General features: G+C 39.0%; 1 protein-coding gene and 1 non-coding gene across 19 annotated transcripts in view; both read right to left on the bottom strand.

Annotated features, from left to right (window-relative positions):
- The window catches only part of ST3GAL3 (ST3 beta-galactoside alpha-2,3-sialyltransferase 3), a 215,468-nt gene that overhangs the window by 146,880 nt on the left and 43,800 nt on the right, over nt 1–24,788 (bottom strand). The window lies entirely within an intron of this gene.
- LOC147375172 (signal recognition particle RNA) lies at nt 20,843–21,132 on the bottom strand. Its single transcript, XR_015161719.1, has one exon.

The following is a 24,788-nucleotide window of genomic DNA, read 5'->3' as shown; positions in this document are numbered from 1 at the left end:
CTTTCAGTGGGAGAATTATATGGTGTGTAAATTATATTTTAAGAAAGCTGTTACCTTAAAAAATAAAAGTGGAAGGCAGAACACCTCCTCTCTAGTGAAACACTGACCCCTGTGATCATGGAGGCGACTGGACAAATATCCTTTGCTGGCCACTTATAAAACAGAGGGAACTTTACTGTTTAGATTTTTTTTTTAATGAAAGCAAGGGGGGAAAAAAACTTCACCATTAGAGGGCTAAAAAATCAGTAAAAGTAATAATTATTTAAAGGAGAAAATGAAAAGGAATTGGTTTAAAGAAAAGCTTGTGGGACTTCTCTGGTGGTCCAGTAGTTGAGGTGGTCCAGAAGTTACAGCTTCCATCCCTGGTCAGGGAACTAAGATCCCACATGCCATGGGGCAACTAAGCCCCCATGATGCAACTACTGAACCCGTGAGCTCTACAGCCTGGGAGCTGCAACTAGAGAAGCCTATGCACCACAAGTGGAGAAATTCCATGCGTTGCAACGATGAGCCCGCATGCCACAATGAACACCCAGTGCAGCCAAATATATACACATCCACATATACATATATACCTCGTCTGGTTTCTGTCCTTAGTATTCTGAGTCTTTTACTCGGTAACTTTTATTTTTTAACTTTAGGGCTGCACAAGAAGGGAGTTTTGCCTCATTATTGGCTTAGAATTCTCCTTTACCTATACTTCCGGGTTCCCTCAAGCAGATGTTGCAAACTGGAGGCTCGTATTTGTGTTACATTTAGTCCACAAAGTGCATGAAAAGTTTTAAATTTGTTAACATTCATAAGACAGGAGATTTCACACAAAAATTATTTGCAGCTTCTCTTGAATAACAGGCAAATTCTGGCAATATAGAAGGGTGCTTCTTCATTCAGCAAGGGAAACAAATTATCTTTAAAGTGGTATCCAAAGTACTCAAGGAATAAGTTAGCTGGTTCTGGAGGGAAGAAAATGTTACAGGATCAGGCAGACAGGGACTGAACATAATCAAAAGCAGAGGATGGAGATACAGGAGAAAACATCTTTAGAGTTACACTGTGAGGTAACATCTCAAAGTGGGATAGTCTTCCTACCATTCCCTCTCACAGTATTTCTAGCTACAGATTCTTAGAAGTCTGTATTTTTTAATATCCATAGGATGCTAGGTTCCTCCTCTCTCAAAGAGATGAGTTATTTATTGCTTCTCACAGAGCTTATCCCATACTTATCCTTCATTGCCCTCGTCCTTTCTCTGCTCCTATCCTATGAAATCCAGCTTTTGATCAGTAATGCAAAGGTCCTAAATCTGCCAGAGAGAGAAGCCCATGTATGAGTGTTTACTTATATCTGGCTCTTCATGACCCCATGGACTGTAGCTCACCAGGCTCCTCTGTCTATGGGATTTTCCAGGCAAGAATACTGGAGTGGGCTGCCATTTCCTATTCCAGGGGATCCTCCCAACCCAGGGACCAAACCTGCATCTCTTGCATCTCCTGCATTAGCACATTGGCAGTCAGATTCTTTACCACTGTGCCACCTGGGAAGCCAGCTGATACAACACCTACACACACACACACACATACACACAGCAGGTGAAGCCCTCTGGAAATGTTCACTGCAAAACTCTCCACAAGGGAATGGGATAGAAAACAGCTTTGGTTTTTATTAAAATACATTATAGGTTATACAGTCCTATTTGATCAGAGAAATAAGAGTAAAAATAACAACAAAAACAACTTTGAATCACCACCACTATTAACCTTGTTTTATATTATAAGAATTATAAGAATAACAAGAATTCAATATTGTCATATATAGAGATATTAAAATTGAGCTAGTTGTCCCCCAAATGTGCTTTACGACTTTTCTCCCTTCTACCTGGGTTCTAGTCAAAGTCTGCCCTTGGCATTGGCTATTTTATCTCTTTAGCTTCTAAACCCATCTCCTCCATCTTTGTTTTTTTTGGTAAATGTAATTGAATTTTTTTTAAGAGTCCAGGACAGCTGGCCTACAGCATGTCCTATGTGTTGTTTTTGTCTGATTATTTCCTCACAGATTGATTAAACATTTTTGGCACAAACACTCTAAGTGGGATGTGTGCTTCTTATTGCATCACATTAGAAGGCATATAATGTCAGATTATCACATTGGTGGTTTAGTCACTAAGTCGGGTCCAGCTCTTGAGACCCCATGGACTGTAGCCTGCCAGGCTCCTCTGCCCATGGGATTCTCCAGGCAAGAATACTGGAGCAGGTTGCCATTTCCTTCTCCAGGGGATCTCCCCAACCCAGGAATTGAACCCAGGTCTCCTGCACTGCAGGCAGATTCTTTACCAGCTGAACTCTGAGGGAAGTCCGACTATCACATTGGTGTGTTAAAGTTGATCATTCGGTTAAAGTGTTGACCCTCAGAATGTTTCCTTCCCTTGTGGTTACTAAGTTAATTATTAAATCATTAATATGAGAATTAATAAGTCAATTTTCTTACGTGTGTAATGATACTATGATTATGTAATAGAATATCCTTATTTTTAGCAGGTGGAAGCTGAGGTATTTAAGAGAAAGTATCAAAAACGCTGCAACTTACTTTTGAATAAAAGAGTACTATGAATAACTCTATGCCTATACATTTGATAATCTAGATGAGATGGACTAATTCCTTGAAGACACAAACTACCAAAACTCAGACAGAAAGAAATTGACAATTGGAATAGGCCTGTATCTACTAAATAAAATGAATCACTAATCAATACCTTTCAAAACAGAAATCACCAGGCTCAGATGGGTTCAGGGGTAAATTTTATCAAATTTTAATAAAGAAATTAAATCAACCCCCCTCATCTCTTTCAGAAGCAGAAGAAATACTTCTTAACTCGTTCTTTGAGGCCAGCATTACCATAGTACCAAAACCAAATGAAAACATTACAAGAAAAAGAAACTACAGGCCAATCTTGCTCAAGAACGTAGATGCAGAAATCCTCAGTAAAATATTAGCAAATCAAATCCAGTAATCTATAGAAAGAATTATACACCACGATTGTGGGGTTAATCTCAAGTATGGAAGGCTGATTCAACATTCAAAATCAATTAATGTAATACACCAATCAACAGGCTAAAGAAGAAAAATCACATGATCATATCAGTAGATGCAGAAAAGGTATTTGACAAAATCTAACACCAAGTGATGATAAAAGCTTTCAGTAAACTAGGATTAGAAGGAAATTAGCTCAACTTGATAAAGTGTATCTATAAAAACTCACAGCTAACAGCATACTTAATGGTGAGAAAATAGAAGCTTTTCCACTAAGATCAGGAATGATGCCAGGATGACCCATCTGACCACTCCTTTTCAACATTGTACTGGAAGTCTTAGCTAGTACAATAAAACAAGAAAAGGAAGTAAAAGCTATACAGAAAAAAAAAAAGTTATAAATATTTAACATTAAAAAAAAAAAAGCTATACAGATAGGAAAGGAAGAAATAAAACTGTCTTTGTTCACACATGACACAATTGTCTATGTAGAAAACCCCCCAAAAATTATTAAAAAACTAACTGGGAGAGTAAAGATCTGATTAAGACAGATAAGGATATAAGCAATTATAGGAAGGTTGTAGGACACAAGGTGAATGTACAAAAGTCAATCACTTTCCTATAAGCCAGCAATGAACAAATGGGAATTGAAATTAAAAACACAACACCATTTACAGCAGCATCCCCAAAATAAAACACTTCGGTATGAGTCTAACAAAATATATAAGATCTATAAGAGGAAACAAACAAAACCTTCCATGTTCCCAGACCTTTAAAATTGGGATTATGTGATGGATAAATCATTTTTTACTCTACTTGCTTATTGAAGGTGTTTAAATGAGCATGTATTCATATTTAACATGTATGAATAACTGAATTCCATAATGCCTTGTGATCTTATGAGCATGCTTGCGTGCTAAGTTGCTTCAGTCATGTCCAACTCTGTGACCCTATGGACTGTAGCCCTCCAGCCTAATTTCAGACTATTAATGCTATAACATTTAAATTACACAATTAGAAACTTTAGAAAATATATGGTATCTATACACCAATGTGATTAGGTGTGTACAACAAAGAAAAAAAGCTAGGGAAAAGTTCAGGGGAAGATAAAACAAAAATTACCTCAGACTGCCTCTGAATGACAGACTTGTACATATGTATTCTATAATGAGCCTTATAATGATGTAAACACATAAAATTTTATTAAAAACTATAATTTCTGAGTTCTGGTTTAATTTTTAGATCACCGAATCAAAAGTGTTTTCCCCAAAAGATATCACCCAAGTCTCATTTATTTAAATATAAATACTTTCAAACTGTAGTGCTAGAGAAGACTCTTGAGAGTCCCTTGGACAGCAAGGAGATCAAACCAGTCAATCCTAAAGGAAATCAACCCTGAATATTCATTGGAAGGACTGATGCTGAAGCTGAAGCTCCAGTACTTTGGTCACCTGATGTGAAGAGCCAACTCATTGGAAAAGATCCTGATGCTGGGAAAAACAGAGGGCGGGAAGAGAAGGGGGTGACAGAGGATGAGATGGTTGGATAGCATCACTAATTTAATGGACATGATTTTGAGCAAACTTTGGGAGATAGTGAAGGACAGGGAAGTTCGGCATGCTGCAATTCATGGGGTCGCAAAGAATCGGACACATCTTAGCAACTGAAAAACAACAATAATCTCTAAGAATCAATTTTATAGTAGATGGAAAAGAGATCCCTAATTCATGTTAATTCTAAGCCAATCTGCTTACTGCAGACAGATTCAAACACTTATTATATGCACTGAAATACATTCACAATTTTTATGTATATGTAAATAAGTGAACACATTATTGTCCAAAGGAAAAAAGACAGGAAAAAGTGGAGAGTGGAAATGTCAGAGAGAGGAATATAACTGAAGGTGAGAAACAGCTGATAAGGGACAAAAGAATTCCACTTGGACTTGGCAACTGGAAATAACTGGAAGAGTGAAGACCTGATTAAGGTAGATAAGAATATAGAGCACTGAAACACTATAGATGATAATGTTTTCACTCTGGCAGATGAGGCTGCAAAGATGGTTGGAGATCAAAACAGAAGGCCTTTGGATACCATGCAAGGAAGCTTTGGACATTTTCTGCTAGAGTTCTGGGCTCAGAGATTCCTTCCAGCTTAGAGATCGAACTTGTTTAAGTATCCCAGGGACTTGGCAAATTGTCTGGAATGCAGCAGGAATTCAGAAGTATTTGCTAAATTGAAATAATTTCTTCTTCTTCAGCAAGTCATAATAGGGTTATACCTCCCTCCTTGTGTCAATACTTTTTAAAATCTGCTCTGTTTGTATTGGTTACTCTTTACCTACAGCTGTACACTTGAGGCAGAGATCTCTCTCTTCCCCTCCAGCTCTCCTCCATCTACCCCACCCTGCCCCCTCTCTCTCATATCTTACATAGACTCTGACTAGAGATATTCTGTGTGATTACCCAAACCACGCTTCTAGGACTCCAACATATTCCCATGTCAAAAATCTTTTCATTATGTGCTTTCAAGTCATAGTATGTGCCCCCTGGAGTGAAAGACTAAAATCTTGGTCCCATATTGACACTGAGCTAATCAGTATAATTTTACATTCACTTTTCACTAGTTCACTTAGCTTGAACTAGTATTTAACAATGGGGATAAATTTATGCAAATATATGTCCTTCTTCTCACGTAACTTTCCTAAGCATCAATTGCATGAGTTTTCAAGACAGTGAAGAGAATGCATGAATTAAATAATTAAATATGTGAAAGCATCTAGTCCAGAACTTTCAGAGAATAAGAACTAAATAAATATTAGGCCCCTTTCCTTTGCTTCAGCTTCTTCCTATTTCCCCATTACTGTAACAGAGAAGAACGAACTGACTCCATACTGGATCTGTTCCTTTAGCACTAACCCTGTGCTTAGTCATGCTGGCTCTGCACCTTCTCCAAAATAATGCTGCCTACAGCCTGAAATCCATAGGATAGATGGCCCATTCTCAGGGCTCTGGCTTTAAAAGTATAACACTTTCCCATTCATATAGAGATAAAAAGTTGCAGAACAGAGAATAACATTTGTCATGTTGGAGATTTATAGGAACACTGTGACCAGACCTACCTGTACAGCTGCAGAAAAAAAGGATTCCTACACCAAGAAATCTGCAATAACTAGCCATACCGCCTTCCCTTTTAGTATAAAAGAAACCCAAATTCTAACTCGGGTAAGACGGTTCCTTGAGACACCAGTCTGCCATCTTCTCTGTCTACTGGCTTTTCAAGTAAAGTCACTATTCCTTGCCCCACAACTCGTCTCTTGACTTACTGGCCTATCCTGTGGTAAGCAGCATGAGCTTGGACTTGGGAGCATTAACAGGTAATATATAAATATATGTATGTATGTATACATACACACACATATATATCTTTTAAAAGATGTTTAAAAATTAGTTTTATTGTGGTATGATTACATAACATAAACGTTCAGTTTGAAGAGTTTTGACCAATGAATTGTTCAGTTGCTAAGTCATGTCTGACTTTGTGACCCCATGAACTGCAGCACACCAGGCTCCTCTTATCCAACACTATCTACCAGGTAATATATTTAATCAACAAAATAAATAAATACATGCATCTAAGTCAGACAAGGCTTCCTAAATTTCTTTCAAACCCATGCCCTCACCCCCATCATATTACTTCTTCCAATTAAATTTTCGTAATTTTTTTTCCTTGCCTCACTGCATTGGCATTCAGCTCAATATTGATAGAGTCATGTTTGGTCCTTGTCTTGTTTCTGATCTTGAAAATAAAACCTTCAAAATTTCACTATTAAATAATGCATTTTATGTGGAGCTTTTATGGCTAGATACCCTTTTTCAGGTTAAAGTCCTCTACTAGTCCTAATCTGCCAAGCAGTCAGCATTGGTGAATGTTGGATTTTATTGATTTTTTTCTATATCTACTGAAATAATACAATTTTTCTTTTTAACCTATTTAAATCTATTTAAGTTATTAATGTGGTTAATCACATTGATGAATTTCTGTAATGTTAAATCAGCCATGTATATTCTTAAGATAAGCCCAACTCAATCATGATGTATTTTCTTTTTTATATATTGTGGGATTTGCTAACCACAATATTGTAAAGTAATTATCCTTCATTTAAAATAAATTAATTAAAATTTTTTTCTTCAGGATTTTTACATCCTTATTTTTAAGTAGCTTGACCTGTAATTTTCCTGTCTTGTCTTTGTTGGGTTTTGGTATTAAGGGTGTGCTAGTCTCAAAAAATGAGAAGGGGTATCCCTCTTCTTCTGTTCTCTGGAAGAGTTTGTGTAAGGCTAGAATTTTTTTTTATTCATTTCAGTCTTTTAAATAAATCTCCAGGAAAGCCCTCTGAGCTTAAGAGTTTTCTTCATGGAAAGATTTTTGATTATTATTAAATAATTAACAATAAACCAATTATTTTTTATTTCATTGGTTTATGTTTATAGGATTTTAAGGTTTTCATTACTTCTTGAGTTAGTTTTGGTCAGCGATATTACTTTAGAAATTGATTTTCATAAAATTCTCAAAACTTTTGATATAAAATTGCTCACAATATCCTCTTTTTTGTCTTTTGAACGTCTATAGCTTCTCCATTGTTGTCCCAGCCATTCCTATTCCTGATGTTGCTCATTTGGCACTGGTGTTTACACACACACACACACACACACACACACACACACACACACGCACACACACACACACACACACACACAGTCCCCCGCTCCTCCATGATCAGTCTTGCCAGAGGTTTGCCAATTGTATTAATCTTTTGAAAGAACAAAGTTTGGGCTTTGTTAATTCTTTATGCTGTAAAATTTTTCTACATCAAACTCTTATTATTTTGTTTTCCTACTTTGGGTCTAATTTGCTATATGATATGTTCTCTAACTTCTTAAAATAAATGTTGAGATTTTTCAGCCTTTGGTGCTTTTTTTCTAATATATGCCTTTAGGTCTACAGATTTCTCTCAAAGCTTGATTTTAATAGCATTATACGAGTTATGACATGTAGTGTTCTGCATACCATTCAGTTCAAACTATTTTCCAATTTTCATTATGACTGTTTTTCTTTGATCCAATGATTGTAAGTGCTTTTTTAATTTCCAAACATAAAAGGATCTCCTAGTTATATTTCTGTTATTGATTTCTAAGTTAATTTCCTATTTCCAGAGAATTTGTTCTGTATGTTATCAACCCTTGACGACTTGTTGGAACTTGTTTCATGTGTGGTCTGTGGCTTCTTCATTTACCTGATAGTCTAACTGCTTTAATGTGACCTGAATCACTATCTACCCACTGAGAATAATCCCAATTATATCCTACAAACTAGCCACATGGGACTTCCCAGCGTTTTCCAAACATGCCATGCTCTTTCATACTTTGCGCCTTTGCCCGTAATCTTCCCATTGCTGTTAAGTCTCTACTGCTATACTCTGTGCTTCCTATTCTATTCAGCTCAGGCTTCCTCTCCACGGTGCAGCCTCTCCCGGCCTTCCCCTCAACCCTGAACCTCTCCACTTGGTGAAGGGCTGTGGTAGCTGGTATTCCTACCTCCCATCTTTCTGTCTCCATCTATCCTCCATACTGCTGCCAAGTTATCCTCCTAAAATGCAAATCCCACCACATTTCTCTCCTGCTTAAAATCCTTGCATCAGTAGCTTCCCTGAAACAGAATCCAAATTCAGTATGCCTTATAAGACTCTCCCTTAGCCCTTCTTCAGGTTCTTTCCCTTTACTCAGGCTAGTCTTGCTGCCTAAAATGCACTTCTCACCTTATTCATCTTTCAAGTCCAGGCTTGAGAGTCACTTCCCCTATGAAGGCTTTCCTGCACCCATCGCCCTAACACTGTACTTCTGTGTCCAATTAGCCACTCCCTGTCTAACGGTAATAATCAAGGGGACCAGTAGGGGCAGGAGAATTTCCCTGAACTTTTAATTATGGTATTGATTTTATTTTTAAATATCAATTAAAAGAGACTGAGATCTGAGGTACTCCCCTGGTGGTCCAGCGGTGAAGAATTTGCCTTGCAGCGCAGGGGATGTGTATTCAATCCCTGGTTGGGGAACTAAGATCCCACAGACTGTGTTGTGTTGCAACTAAAGCCTGATGCAGCCAAATAAATCAATAAACAGTTTTTTTAAAACAGAGAGAGAGAGACTGAGATTTCAATGTTTCACAGGAGGATGAGGGCTTTTTAAAAGGTTGGCAAGCACCGTAAGGACAGCTGTACACCCCTCTATCTTCACATATGTAAGACCTCATGAACTAAGTATATCTCACCAAACCAGACAATAATTTCCTCAAAAGTAGGGACCAGAGCTTAATTTTGATCTTTGGAGACTGGTACAGTAACTAGCTTGATAAGTATGATTAAATGGCTGTGGAATGCATTTTACTAAAGGAATAAAGGAAGACAAAAATTCTAGGTACTCAAATAGAAATTCCAGAATAAACTTTTGGGTTCTGTTAATCCTCCTTCACATGGAAGTCCAGAACACCACATTTCCAGGCATTCCTATTAAGTCCAAGAACCTTTGATGGCCTTGCTGCATCAAATCTGAACTCACACACCTGACATGCAGGCCCTCTGTGATACAACTCTGCCCTCCCTCTACAGCCTTCTGTCCCATAACTCCTCACCACCTGCCCACCCCGCCATTCTTCACAGCACTCTCAGCAGTCTCTCCTGCTTCAGAAATACTGAGTGTTCTACTAATTTGGAGCCTTTTCCCAGGCCCCCAGATGCCCTACTTCACATGTCAAGAGTCCCTGCTTCAGAGCCCACTTCTCTCTCAAGCCTTCCACGATTTCACGTGTTCCTTCTCATCTTTGAAACACCTAACCTTGCCCTGTCTTATCCCTGGTTCCTTTCTACGACCTCAGCTTTTAGTCTGCAAACCTGTTGGGCCCTGGTGCCTCTCATCCTATGTGTCACACACTGCCTCAGACAGAGCTGAGGGATCAACTGTCTCTCAGCGGTAACCCTTCTTGTTGACTGACAGAAAAAGTCACTGATATCTCTACCTTGGCTTCGCTCTCTCCAACTCAAGGGCTGCTTGGGTGGTATTTACATGAAACCCACAAAGAGCTATCAGTGGCATTTGCATGATTATTTCCTTGTAATCCTATCTCTCCCAGCTACCTCCATGTTACCCCGAGGACGACATGCCTGCTTTAGCTGAGGGAGACAGAAGAGTCTGTCTTCATAGCTATATGACAGGATTAAAGACTTCTCAGCTTTCTTCTGTGTCACTAAACATACACACACACACCCCTGAAGTTATTTTGCCTCTTCCTGCCTTTTCAGAGCAAGGAATCCTTAAGTTCACAGCTCTGTTGTATCCTTTCTCTGGTAAAATTTTGTTTTCTTGAGTTTTTTTTAAATACTCCCAGGTAAACAAAGCCACAAAATAATGATGATGGCGATTTAATTATGTAACTCTGGGGAACTGAAACATGACAGTTTTGAAGTGTCTTTGACTCACCAAGAGTAAGTAAATCCAGCCACCACAAGGATGTGAGCAAGAGATTACTGTACAGTGAGGGTTCTACATCCATCCTATTCCTCTTGGGCACTCCACTACTTTAGTTTCCCACCTCCCCTGGTAGGTGGGACCACATGCCTGGGAACTGGTCAGTGGAATGTGGGTTGCAGGAACACATCACCTCCAGGCCTGGTCCACTGAGACCTTTTGTATATTTTCCATGTTCCTGTTTCTGCCCTGTGAGCTGGACCAGAGGACCCAGTGGGTGACCCCACAGCTCTAGGAGCCGGCAATCACTAGACTGAAGCAGTCTGTGTCCCTGAATGAATGAGATAGGACAGAACCTCTGCCTCTGTCCTCACAGATCCGCACTAGACTGTGCCAGGAGAGAAATGAAGATTCCTTATGCTAAGCCATTGAAACTCTGGAGAAGGAAATGGCAACCCACTCCAGTATTCTTGCCTGTAGAATTCCATGGACAGAATTACATAGAGGAGCCTGGCAGGTTATGGTTCATGGGGTCGCAAAAGAGTTGGACATGACCGAGCGACTAAAACACACTGAAACTTGGGAATCGTCTATAGTATTAAAGGGTCTACCTTAACTAAAATGATATTACTTTGAACTCAAAGTTAAAAGCAACAATTATTCCTGGGCTCCCCTGGTGGCTCAGTGGTAAAGAATCTGCCTGCCAGTGCATGGGAAATGGATTCGATCCCTGATGTGGGGAAGATCCCACATGCCATAGAGCAACTAAGCCCGTGCACCACAGCTACTGAGCCTGAGCTCTAGACCCCAGGAGCGGCAACTACGGAGCCCGTGTGCCACAGCTACCCAGCCTGAGCTCTAGACCCCAGGAGCTGCAACTACGGAGCCTGTGTGCCACAGCTACTGAGCCTGAGCTCTAGACCCAGGAGCCACAACTATGGAGCCCGTGTGCCACAGCTACTGAAGCCTGAATGTCCTAGAGCCTGTGCTCTGCAAGGGAAGCCACTGCAATGAGAAGCCCAAGCACTGCAACAGAGTAGCCCTCGCTCACTGCAACTAGAGAAAAGCCTGTGCAGCAAGCCCAAATAGTCAAAAATAAAATAAACTTTTTAAAAAGTAACAGTTATTCCTAAGTACTCCTTACAAGCAATTCTGTCTGAAGCTATCTTTTGTTAGATTTCACTAGCCATGTAGCTATTTTTCCTTTTGCGTGACTTGGGCACTGGTGCCCCTCAGATCTCCCCTGAGTAAGGACAGGCTAGTCTAGCTGCTGGGATCGTGGTGGGCAGAAAGCCCCTAGCTCTCAGCCCTCTTCAGGGAAGGCCTTGGCAGAAGAGAGCTATCTTGCGCAGGGTCATGCTCCTCCTGGGGTGGCCTCATCCAAGGCTAGTGGCATCCAATCACTAGTCAAGGAGAAACTATAAGGCACAGCCCCCTCCCTCAACTCACAAGGACCATCCCAACTTCAATGCCCTCATGGTATAGCCTGAGGCCTTTCTTGGGACTCATCATGGCCCAGCTTCTCCCTCTGGATAATCCTGCTTCTTCTTCCTCCTTTTCACATTCTTTTCTTTCAGGAGTGTCAATCCCCAAAGCACTCCACAATAAGCTTTTCATACACTAATTTTTATCTCAGAGCCACTTCCCTGTGATCCCAACCTGAGACAGGTACTATATCCCTGATGCAATACCATGTCACCAGGGAAGCCCTTAACCAGTTATGCAGGTGATAAAACTCAGGTTCACAGAGCAGATAAATCACCCAAGGTTGCAGAGCTGGGGCTCAAAGTCAGACTGCACTTACTGTGAAGCCTCAGCTTTTGGATGTCTTGCATATACTTGCATACTACATATATATCCTGCATATTCGGCTCTAAGAGAGGCTAAGAACTGCAACTAGTTCACTAAGCAATTTGCAGGGGGGATGGCAGGAAAGCAAAAGGCAGGTATCTATGATTCCAAAACCTATGGTGTCTCCTCTCATCCCTCCACTTCCTCCACTGATGACAGGCAGAAGTTCTGCCTTCGAGGTGCACGTGGCCTAGCGAATGAGTTAGCGTAACAACTAGTTCAGGCACACTTTTGCCAAAGGAGATCAGCGCAAGCCTGTCCTGAGGCAATCAAATGGTTCTTCTGCCCTCTTGTGGCTCAAGGAGACTGCAACATTTCAAAGTGTCATGAAAAAGTTAAACTACCATATAAAGGCACTTGGCAGCCAACAAACAAAACAGCAGGCGGCAACTGTGATTGGCTCCAAATGGAGCAGATTTAATAACTCAAAACTTTGAGTATGCCAACAACTGCTTGTAATAAGAAAGTTCATAAGAATAACAATACACTAGAGTTCAGGGAACAACAATAAAAAAGTGTTTTGGGGAATTCTCAGGCAGTCCAGTGGTTAGGATTCTGTGCTTTCACTGCTGAGGACTTGGGTTCAATCCCGAGTCAGGGAACTAGTAAGATCCTGTAAGCCACACATGGGTGCAGCCAAAAAAAAGAAAGTATTCTGCCACGAGGATAAAGAATACAATAATCAGCTACATCCTTTCAGAGCAATGACAAAAGCTTAAAGCATTCTGAGGATCCCAATCCTTGAGAACTCTGTTCATACCAGCACATTCAGAGCCTCCTTATTCAGGGTCAGAGCACCCCCACTGGATGGGAGAACTTAGCTCCTACTGGTGAATGTTCCAGTTCCTTCCACTCGCCTGCTAGTAGAAACATGAGGCAAAAAGCAAATGTTGCTGTAGATAATCTGGCAAAGACCATTTGGCAAATGTGCGCGTATACCTATAGATGGATTCCTGGAAGGCGAAATGCTGGGTCAAAGTGCAGACGGAAGTCTTAAGACTACTTCCTTTTTGAAACTCCTTCCTCTGACTTTCCCTCCTATCTTTCTGGCTGCTACTTCTTGGTTTCTTCCCATACTTTCTTAGAAGTGTAAGAAACACTGGTTATTCAGGGCGACTTTGTAAGAGGTCACCACCTGCTGCTCACCCCTTAGATTCTGGTACCCCAGGATTCCATCCTGTCTCTTTTATCCTACATCCTCTCCTACCTATCAGCTTTCTTCCCTGAAGGGAAGCCTGTTATCATTACTGGGTCTCATGCTTCCAGAATTATTTTTACATATTTACACAAATCTCTATGTAATATATATGCCTCAGTTCAATTCAGTTCAGTAGCTTAGTCGTGTCCGACTCTTTGCGACCCCATGGATCGCAGCACGCCAGGCTTCCCTGTCCATCACCAACTCCTGGAGTTCACGCAAACTCACGTCCATCGAGTCGGTGATGCCATCCAGCCATCTCATCCTCTGTCATCCCCTTCTCCTCTTGCTATCAGAGTCCCCAATCCCTCCCAGCATCACAGTCTTTTCCAATGAGTCAACTCTTTGCATGAGGTGGCCAAAGTACTGGAGTTTCAGCTTTAGCATCATTCCTTCCAAAGAAATCCCAGGGCTTATCTCCTTCAGAATGGACTGGTTGGATCTCCTTGCAGTCCAAGGGACTCTCAAGAGTCTTCTCCAACACCACAGTTCAGAAGCATCAATTCTTTGGCGCTCAGCTTTCTTCACAGTCCAACTCTCACATCCGTACATGACTACTGGAAAAACCATAGCCTTGACTAGACAGACCTTTGTTGGCAAAGTGATGTCTCTGCTTTTGAATATGCTATCTTGGTTGGTCATAACTTTCCTTCTAAGGAGTAAGCGTCTTTTAATTTCATGGCTGTAATCACCATCTGCAGTGATTTTGGAGCCCAAAAAGTAAAGTCTGACACTGTTTCCACTCTTTCCCCATCTATCTGACATGAAGTGATGGGACCAGATGCCATGATCTTCGTTTTCTGAATGTTGAGCTTTAAGCCAACTTTTTCACTCTCCTCTTTCACTTTAATCCAGAGGCTTTTTAGTTCCTCTTCACTTTTTGCCATAAGGGTGGTGTCATCTGAGGTTATTGATATTTCTCCCGGCAATCTTTTTTTTTTTTTTCTCCCGGCAATCTTGATTCCAGCTTATGCTTCTTCCAGCCCAGCGTTTCTCATGATGTACTCTGCATAGAAGTTAAATAAACAGGGTGACAATATACAGCCTTGACGTACTCCTTTTCCTATTTGGAACCAGTCTGTTGTTCTATGTCCAGTTCTAACTGTTGCTTCCTGACCTGCATATAGGTGAACTTCCATATACGTGAACTTCCAGATGTTCAAGCTGGTTTTAGAAAACGCAGAGGAACCAGAGATCAAATTGCCAACATCCGCTGGATCATCAAAAAAGCAAAAGAGTTCCAGAAAAACATCTATTTCTGCTTTATTGACTATGCCAAAGCCTTTGACTGTGTGGATCACAATTAACTGTGGAAAATATATATGCCTGTGTATGTATAAATATGAATATACACGCACAAGTCTTCCCCCCTTGATATATATATTCTGTATACTCTATACTTGCATATAAATGGTAGGATTTGTAACCCAAATTGAAGCAATTTAAGGGGTGCTGCCAAGCAGCAACTTTCACAGGAGAAAACTATGGTCCCAAACATTTTTCAACCTATAGTTACCTGCCAGACACCTGGAGTGAATCCACAGGAGAAGATACAATTAGAAGTAGACAGTAAAGAATCTGTCTGCAATGCAAGAAACCCAGGTTCAGTCCCTGGGTCAGCAAGATCCCCTGGAGAAGGGAATGGCTACCTATTCCAGTATTCTTGCCTGGAGAATCCCATGGACAGAGGAGCCTGGTGGCTACAGGCCCTGGGGTTGCAAAGAGTTGGACATGACTGAGCGTCTAAGTACATCTCCCATTCTAGCCTACTGTTTCAAAAGGTCTTACAAAGTAGCCACAAATTAATTCAAGGGCTAGAAAATAGACAGAGCACAGAGGCCAGTAAACAAAAGATCAGAGTCTTTGGCAGCTGTGGATACTAACCTATGAAAGGTTTTTTTTAATGAAAATTTTCTAACCACATAAAAGTGGAGAGAATATAATGAGCCCCATCCTACAGATCAAACAATTAAACATTTTGCTACTGGCTTCCTGGTTTCATTCTCTTCTTTGTCGGCCCTCCCTCGCCCCTCTTTATTTTTCCTTCTCTCTTTTTTGCCTGCATTATTTTAAAACAAGTCCCTGACATCATGCTTTCATCCCTAAATACTTTGTCTAGACATAATTATAAAACCCAAAGACATTTCTTTACATGATCACAGTGTCATCACATCTAACAAACTTGTCAGTATCATCAAATGCTCAGTCCACATTCATATTCCCACAATTATCTCAAAAAACCCTTTTTACACTCAACTACTTAGGTTCTGAGGAAACTGTACAGCTAAAGAAATTCCAAGCCCAGCCTGCTTAAAAGCCTGTGGTTATTAAATCTTAAAACAATTCCCAAGCTCCCAAACCCCCACCAACAGAAAATGAACTGCTAAAGCTGTACAGCTCCCAGGAAGGGCATTTCTCCCTTGTCCAACCAGCCTTGACAGAAGATGATGAAAGAAGACTCACTCTTTTCCCTTCAGCTATCATCCTCCTATCCCTGGGGTCCTAAGCAACAATTAATCTATTTTCTGTCTCTACAGATTTATGTATTTTGGACATTTCACACAATATGTGACCCTTTGTGACTGGTTTCTTTCACTTAGCATGTTTCAAGGTTCATTCATGCTGTAGGATGTATCAGTAACTCATTCCTTTTATTGGTGAATGAAAAGGAGTACGTCAAGGCTGTATATTTTCACCCTGCTTATATAACTTATATGCGGAGTACATAATGAGAAACACTGGGCTGGAGGAAGCACAAGCTGGAATCAAGATCCCTGGTAGAAATAGCAATAACCTCAGATATGCAGATGACACCACCCTTAGGGCAGAAAGTGAAGAGGAACTAAAAAGCCTCTTGATGAAAGTGAAAGAGGAGAGTGAAAAAGTTGGCTTAAAGCTCAACATTCAGAAAACAAAGATCATGGCATCTGGTCCCATCACTACATGGCAAACAGACGGGGAAGCAGTGTAAAGAGTGACAGAATTTATTTTTTGGGGCTCCAAAATCACTGCAGATGGTGACTGTAGCCATGAAATTAAAAGACGCTTACTCCTTGGAAGAAAAGTTACGACCAACCTAGACAGCATATTAAAAAGCAGAGACCTTACTTTGCCGATAAAGGTCCGTCTAGTCAAGGCTATGGTTTTCCAGTAGTCATGTGAGAGTTGGACCATAAAGAAAGCTGAGCGCCAAAGAATTGATGCTTTTCAACTGTGGTGTTGGAGAAGACTCTTGAGAATCCCTTGGACTGTAAGAAGATCCAACTAGTCCATGCTAAAGGAGATCAGTCCTGGGTGTTCATTGGAAGGTCTGATGTTGAAGCTGAAACTCCAATACTTTGGCCACCTGATGCGAAGAGCTGACTCATTTGAAAAGACCCTGATGCTGGGAAAGATTGAAGGCGGGAGGAGAAGGGGACGACAGAGGATGAGATGGTTGGATGGCATTACCGACTCAATGGACATGAGTTTGGGTGGGCTCCGGGAGTTGGTGTTGGACAGGGAGGCCTGGTGTGCTGCAGTTCATGGGGTCGCAAAGAGTCGGACATGATTAAGCAACTAAACTGAACTGAATAGTCTATTGTACAGATAAAACACATTTTATTTATCTATTCACTAGTTGATAGATATTTGGGTTTTTCTACTTTTTGGCTGTTATGAATAATGCTGCTATGGATATTTGTATACAAGTTTTAATGTGGACATATGTTTTCATTTCTCTTGAGTTTATGTCACTCAAAAGAGTGGATCAAATGGTAACTGTATGTTTAACTTATTAAGAAAACTGCCAGACTGTTTTCCAAAGTGACTACAATATTTTATATTCCCAACAACAGTGCATGAGGGTTCCAATTTCTCCACATTATCACTAACACTTATGAGCTGTCATTTTGACTATAGCCCTGATGTGAAGAGCAGACTCATTAGAAAAGACCCTGATGCTGAGAAAGATTGAAGGCAAGAGAAGGGGATGACAGAGGACAAGATGGTTGGATGGCATCACTGACACAATGGACATGAGTTTGAGCAAGCTCTAGGAGATTGTGATGGATGGACATGGAAGCCTGGCATGCTGCAGTCCATGGGATCACAAAGAGTTGGACACAACTGAGTGACTGAACAACCATCTAATGGGTATTAAATAGTATATTGTGATTTTGACTTACATTTCCCTATTGATGATGTTGTACATCTTTCCATGTGCTTACTGACCATTTATAGATCATCTCTGGAGAATTGCCTAATCACATCTTTTGCTCGTTTTAAAAACTGGATTATCTGTCTTTTTATTATTGAGTTATAAGAGTTGTGTTTTCAATTTTTCGCCATCTCTTCCACTGAAAATAAAAGGTTCCTAAGCACCTAGGAAAGTACTGATTACTCTTTTATAGCAAGAAGTAACCACCAGAACTAGTTTCAAACCCATCCAAATCAGTCAATAATAGTTTCACACCATAATACAAGCTTTTGAAAGCCAGACAACAACAGCAGCTTCACTTCTACGACTATGCTTCTGAAAATCATCCCATCAGTGAGTCTTACTCAGATAACTGTGAACCCACAGACAGTGGGCAACCAATCCCTAAATACTCTTCCTTCTGAAAGTCCACCAATCTCCGAGCTCCTCTCTTCCGAAGGAGCCAGAACAAACAGTAGTTCTTAAACTTTTGGTATCAGGCCCTTTTTAACACTCCTAAAACTCAATGAGGGCTCCAAAGAGTATTTGTGTATATAGGTTAATAATTACATTAGTATTTAATATATTGGAAACTAAGAAATTTCAAAATAGTAATTTATTTTAAATTAATAAACCCACTATATATTATCATACATATCATAATTCTATGAAGAAATAACTTTTCAAAACAAATGTAGGAACAGAGTGGCATCATTTTAGATTTTTTGCAAATCTCTTTAATTTACAACTTAATATGAGAAATTCAGATTCTCATCAGTTTCTGAAACAACTTTTTGCTTGTTTTTACTCTGCGTGGCAATGAAAAATACAACTGATAGTACAGTTGGTGCCTCTGCTTTGATCTGTGCAAAGGTGTGAACAGTTTTACCTACCATCACTTTACAGTATTAGTGCAAATGTCAACACACTGCAATGGGCAATCAGTATCGTATTAATAAGAAGATATTAATACTCTTGACCAAACTCTTAAAACCACACTGCTACAAAACATAGCTCTCTGCTTTAGAGAGATGACATCTTACAAGCACGCTCTTCTTGCTTAAATTACCAACTAGTCAACCTTTCGTTTCAGATATTGCGGGCTGGCCTCTTTCTTAAAAATTATTTTTTTGTTTGACTTTCCTTTTTTCTTCTCAATACATTTTTCTTTTTGTTAGTTTTTAAGTTATACACTCTATTTGTGTAGTAGTTATACCAGAAACCTTACCTGCATATTTACTTAAACTCATCAAATATACTTAATCCTCTTACCAAACAATACAAGAAAACTCTTAACTCTTAACATCTTCTCTCAACTTATATGCTATTATTAACTAGTAATATGGTTCCATCTTTTTGCTTTTATAATGCCAAATATTTGGACAATACTGCTGTTCAATATTTACTTAAATTGACGCACGTATTTACTGTTTTCTTTGCTTACTATTCCTTCCTGCATCTTCTTCTGGAATCACTTTCTTTGTTCTGAAGTTTATATTTTGTAAGTGCTTTTAACTATTGGTAGCGAACTTTCTTCAGTGTTTGCTCATTCTTGAAAAATGGTTTCACTGCATGTGCAGGTTCTAGGTTGACACATTTATTCAAACACAGTAAAATGCTTCACTGTCTTCCAGTTTGTATTGCTACTCTTGAGAAATCAACTGTTAGTTTGTTATTCCTTTCAAGGTAATCAACCGTTTCTTCTCTATTTTTTAAAAGTTATTACTGAGGTCTAATTAACATACAAGGACTGGCCATATATTAATATAAAGTATACAACTTGATGAATTTTGACATATATTTACAAAATCATCACAATTAAGATAATGAACATATCTATCAAGCCCAAAAGTACCTCTTGCCCCTTTAAATCCACCTGATAACCTACCCCATTTCATACTACCCTTAATCTGCTTTTCATCACTATAATTTTGTCTTTTATAAATAGAATCACATTTTATGTACTCATTTGTGTCTGGCTTCTTTCACTCAGCACACTTATTTTGAGATTCATCCATGTTATTTGTGTATCAATAGTTAATTCCATTTTTATAACTATGGGAGGTGATGAATATTAACTAAACTTATTATAATCATTTTGAAATATATACATATATCAAATAGTCATGCTGTACACTTGAAACCAATATAATGTTTATGTCAATTATGTCTCAATAAAACTAGAAAAAATAGTTCACTCTGTTTTAATATTGAGTAGCCTTCCATTGTATAGGTATACCACAATTTATCCATTTACCTATATTTGAGTTATTTCTAGTTTTTTGGTTATTATAAGTAAAGCTGCCATGAACATTCATGTACAAGTCTTTGTATGAACATATGGTTGCACCTTGCTTGGACTGGAACGGCTGGAGGTATGGTGAAGTGGATGTTTAATTTTTTTTAAAACAGCCGAACTGTTTTTCAAAGTGGTTGTATATCATTTTACATTCCTACCAGTAGTGTTTAAGCGTTACAGTTGTTCCACATCCAGGACAACAGCTGATACAGTCCATCTTTTTAATTTTAGCCATTCTAAAGGCTTTAGAGTAATATCTTCTTGTGGTTTTATTTCCCATTTTCTCACAGTGACTAATGATTTTGAGTATCTTTTCATGTGCTTACTTGACATCTACATATCTGTTCTGGTAAAGTATCGATTCATATAGTTTTCTCCCAGTCTATGGCTTGCCTTTAAATTTTTGTGATTTTCTTCAAAGAGCAAAATTTTTAGCTTCGATGGAAGTCCAATCTATTAACTTTCTGGTGCTTTTTTTCTTGTCCTAGTTCAGAAATCATTACCAAACTCAAGATTTTCTCCTATATTTTGTTCTATGAGTTTGATAGTCTTAGCACTCCTATTTAGGTGTGTGGCACATTTCAGTTGAGATTTGTTTGTTTGCTACCATTTACAGGAAAAAAATTATTCTTTTTTCAGTGAATTGCCTTAGCACCTTTATCAAACATCAGTTTGCCATATATGTGTGGGTCCATTTCTGGGCTATTTTTTGTTTCACTGATCTATTGTCCATCTTAATACTAGTACCACTCTTATCTTGATTATCGTAACTTTAAGTTTTGAAATCAAGTAGCATAAACTCTACAACTTTGTTATTTTTAAAAATTGTTTTTGATTATTCTAAATTCTCTGATCAGCACGGGAGTTTTGACCTGCTCCGTTTTTGATCTGGGCCGGTTCACTATGCCTTAGGCAACCTGGTGGGCCCCGCTCCCGGGAGGTCACCATATTGATGCCGAACTCAGTGCGGACACCGGATCCGCATAGCGCAGCTGCAGCCCAGAACTCCTGAGCTCAAGCGATCTTCCAGCCTCAGCCTTCTGAGTAGCTGGGATTACAGGCGCACGCCATTTTAATTTTAGAGTCAGCTGTCAATTTCTTCCCGCCCCCAACCCCCTTCGCCTTGCCAAAAAACAATCTCCCAAGCCTTCTGAGAGTCTGGGAATCCACTGACTCTTTTGTTTTTTGCCATGCTGTGCAGCCTGTGGGAGCTTAGTTCCCAGACCAGGGACTGAACCCACACAGTGAGAGCGCCTACCCACTGGACCACCGGGGAACTCCCAGGAATACACTGACTCTTAAACTGAAAATAATCTTGTCTTCTGATCCATGAACACAGTGTATCTCTATTTCAATATTCCTTCATTTCTTACAGCAATATTTTGTGGTTTTCAAGGTACATAATGGCCATTCTGCTCCCTAGAGGGCCTTCTTCTTTATGCTCAAATAGACCATCCTCCTATCATGAAATGTACAGGCATACAGAAAGTTAATCCACCCAGACCAAACCAACTGCAAGGAACCCTATGGAAAATAACATAAATCAAATCATAATTTTTATTCTCCCTTTTCCCCATTTCCTTTCACTTGCAAAGACAACTATTCTATTGTGTTTTATACAAATATATATGCTCATCTGCTTTTAACATATGTTTTATGTATTTACTTTTTTCATACCAACTTGATCTAGGAATAAGTTACATAAATTGCTTCCATTTAAAGTTTTAAATTGCTTCAAATACAATTTGAAGAGTTCTGACAGTTATATACATTCATGAAATCACCACCACAATCAAGACACAGAATATTTCTATCAACGTCAAGAAACTCCCTGTTCTTCTGCAATCCATCACTCCCTTCCTCTTTTATCCAGTTAAGTACTGATCTGCTTTTAGTTACTAATGATTAGTTTGCATTTTATATAAATGGAAATATACAATACATACTCTTTTGTATCTAGTTTCTTTTGCTCATATATGAGTTTGGCATTCATCCATGATGTTGGGCAAATCAACTTTGTTCTTTTTCATTGCTGAACAGTACATCATGGTGTGGATATACCACATTGTGTCTGCCAATAGACATTTGATTTATTTCCAGTTTGGGAATCCCAGGAATAAAGCTGCTATGAACATTTACATACAAGTCTTTAAGTGGTCACACATTTTTATTTTTCTTAGGTAAATACTCAAGAGTGAAAAGACTGTCATTTGGCAGGTGTATGTAAACTTTTTAAGAGACTGCCAAAGTGGTTGTACTATTTTACATTCACAACAGCAACATATGAGAATTCTAACTGTTTCATTATTATTACCAACGCTTTGTTATCATTTCTTTAAAAACCTGAGTGATTCTCACAGGTATATAGTGTTATCTCATTGTAGCTGTAATTTGCATTTCCATGATGAATAACAATGTTGAGACTCTTTTCATGTGTTTATTGGCCATTCATATCTCTTCTTTTGTAAAGTGTCTCTTCAAATCTTTTGCCCATTTTTGTTAACTTATCCTTAATTTATAAGAACTGTTTATACATTTCAGATATAAATACATACAACTACTGAATATTTTATAATTGAATACTGTATTAATTACTACATATTCTTTTCCATTCTGTGATTTACTTTTTATTGTATCAGTGTTTTTTAAAGAACAAACATTTTTAATTTTGGTAAAGTTTATCACATTTTAATTTTTTATAGCTCATGCTTTTTGTTTTTTATGCTTTTTGTATCCTAAGAAATCTTTGTATACCTGTCTTTTTAATTTATATAAGTGGCACTGTGTTACTCTGTTTCATTTTTGACTCAAACTATATTTTAAAATTCTACCCATGTTGTTTTATGTATATGTGAACTGTTACTTTTAACAGCTGCATTACCATTTCATGTATAAATACCCTATGTTTTACCTATTCAACCCACCCCTAGAATAGAAACGTATTTGTCCTTGAACCCGCTGGGTCTACAAATAGTGAATATCTCTGATAAGTTTCATGGAATATATATAAAGAAGCAGATTTGCTGAGCTAAAGGATGTACATATAGTTCAGTTGGTTAATTACTGCTAAACTGAGCTCCAGAATGGCTTTATCAGTCTACATTCCCGCCAGCAAAGGATACTATATTCTCACATTTCTGTCAATATTCGACATTATCCAACTTCTAAGAGGTATAAAGTGATATCTTGTTTTAATTTTAATGTTTCTCAAAGCCCATGAGCTTGAATATCTATTCATATGCTTAGCGTTATGAGTTTCTTATTCTGTAAATTCCTTGTTCCAATTCTTTGACCACTTTCTACTGCGGTTGCTGCCTTTTTCTTCTTGATTTTCAGGAGTTCTTTGTGTATTTTAGATATCAAGTCTTGCAAATTTTAAATAGTGAGAATTCCTTCTTCCAGTATAATATCTATATATTAACTTTGTCTGAAGTGTGTTTAATGGCACAAAAATCTTTAAATTTTATTTAGACAAATTCATCAATTTTTTTGTTTTATGAGTTGTGCTTTTAAAGGTTTTGTTAGTCCTTCCCCTTGCCATCTAAGTCACAAAAATAATCTTTCATTTTCTCCTATTAACATTCTAATTTTCCTATTCTCATGTAAATTTTCAGTTCATCTAAAGTCTATATTTGTACATGGAGTTAGGTATGGATGCAGCTTTCTTTAACTCAGTATGTCCTTTCTCCTTTGATTCATGTTGTCACTTTTATGCTCTAATAAATTCCTACATGCATAGGTTTGAGCTATTTTTTTAACTGGCCAGTTTTTCTGTTCTAGCATCAACAGTATTGTTTCTAATAGTGTGGCTTTAAGAAGGTCTTAATATCTGGGAGGGCAAGTCCCTCCCCCTCTTTACAGAGATGAACAGAGGTGTAAGTAGGTACAGATTTCTGTAATGAACTGGGGTTCTCTGAAGGCAAGTGGACTAGACACACACACATACATTAAGAATCTGGTGTGAGGCTGTGTCTGAGCATCTTCCAATCTGCTGCAGTCCTCCTAACCCAGTGAAAGTGAAAGTGAAGTCGCTCAGTTGTGTCCAACTCTTTGCGACCCCATGGACTGTAGCCTACCAGGCTTCTCTGTCCTTGGGATTCTCTAGGCAAGAGTACTGGAGTGGGCTGCCATTTCCTTCCTTAGGAGATCTTCCCGACCCAGGTATTGAACCCGGGTCTCCAGCATTGCAGGCAGATGCTTTACCCTCTGAGCCACCAGGGAAGCCCCCAAATTCTGAAACAACTGTGTAGAGGAAAGAACTGGGTTACGAGGGCCCAGCTTGGAGTATCCCCTCAGAAACTGCCTCTCATTAGAAGCAGGAAGAGCCTTCATCAAACCAAAGAGGCAGAAAGACCCTGCCAACAGTCTGCAATCTAGAAGAGAGTGGCTGTAATGTGTTTAGAACATGAGATCAGCAAGGGAGGCAGAAGAGCAGCAAGACGGCAGCAGAGAGCTACTTGCATCCTTCCCATCATCACATACACTTTCACAGCAAGTAGTGATTCTCTGTATGATCTGCGGTCTACCGATAGGTTCTTTTGATGACCTACAAATCAATCCAAATATGTAGTCCTTTCACGGAATTTCACAGACTTTCATTTTTTTATTTATAATTAGGCATTCCTAGTTATTAGAAACTCACTCAGAAAGTAAATAACTGAGTAGTTACAAAAACGCAGTGTAAGTAAAATCAAAATTAACATTTTACTGGAGTTTGC

The sequence above is a fragment of the Bos grunniens genome, chromosome 3 (assembly GCF_055505025.1).
Source record: "Bos grunniens cultivar Pamir isolate PY7600 chromosome 3, Bosgru_T2T1.0, whole genome shotgun sequence".
Lineage (NCBI taxonomy): Eukaryota > Metazoa > Chordata > Mammalia > Artiodactyla > Bovidae > Bos > Bos grunniens.
The sequence above is the reverse complement of the archived record's forward strand: the minus strand, read 5'-3'. Positions and strand labels throughout refer to the sequence as shown.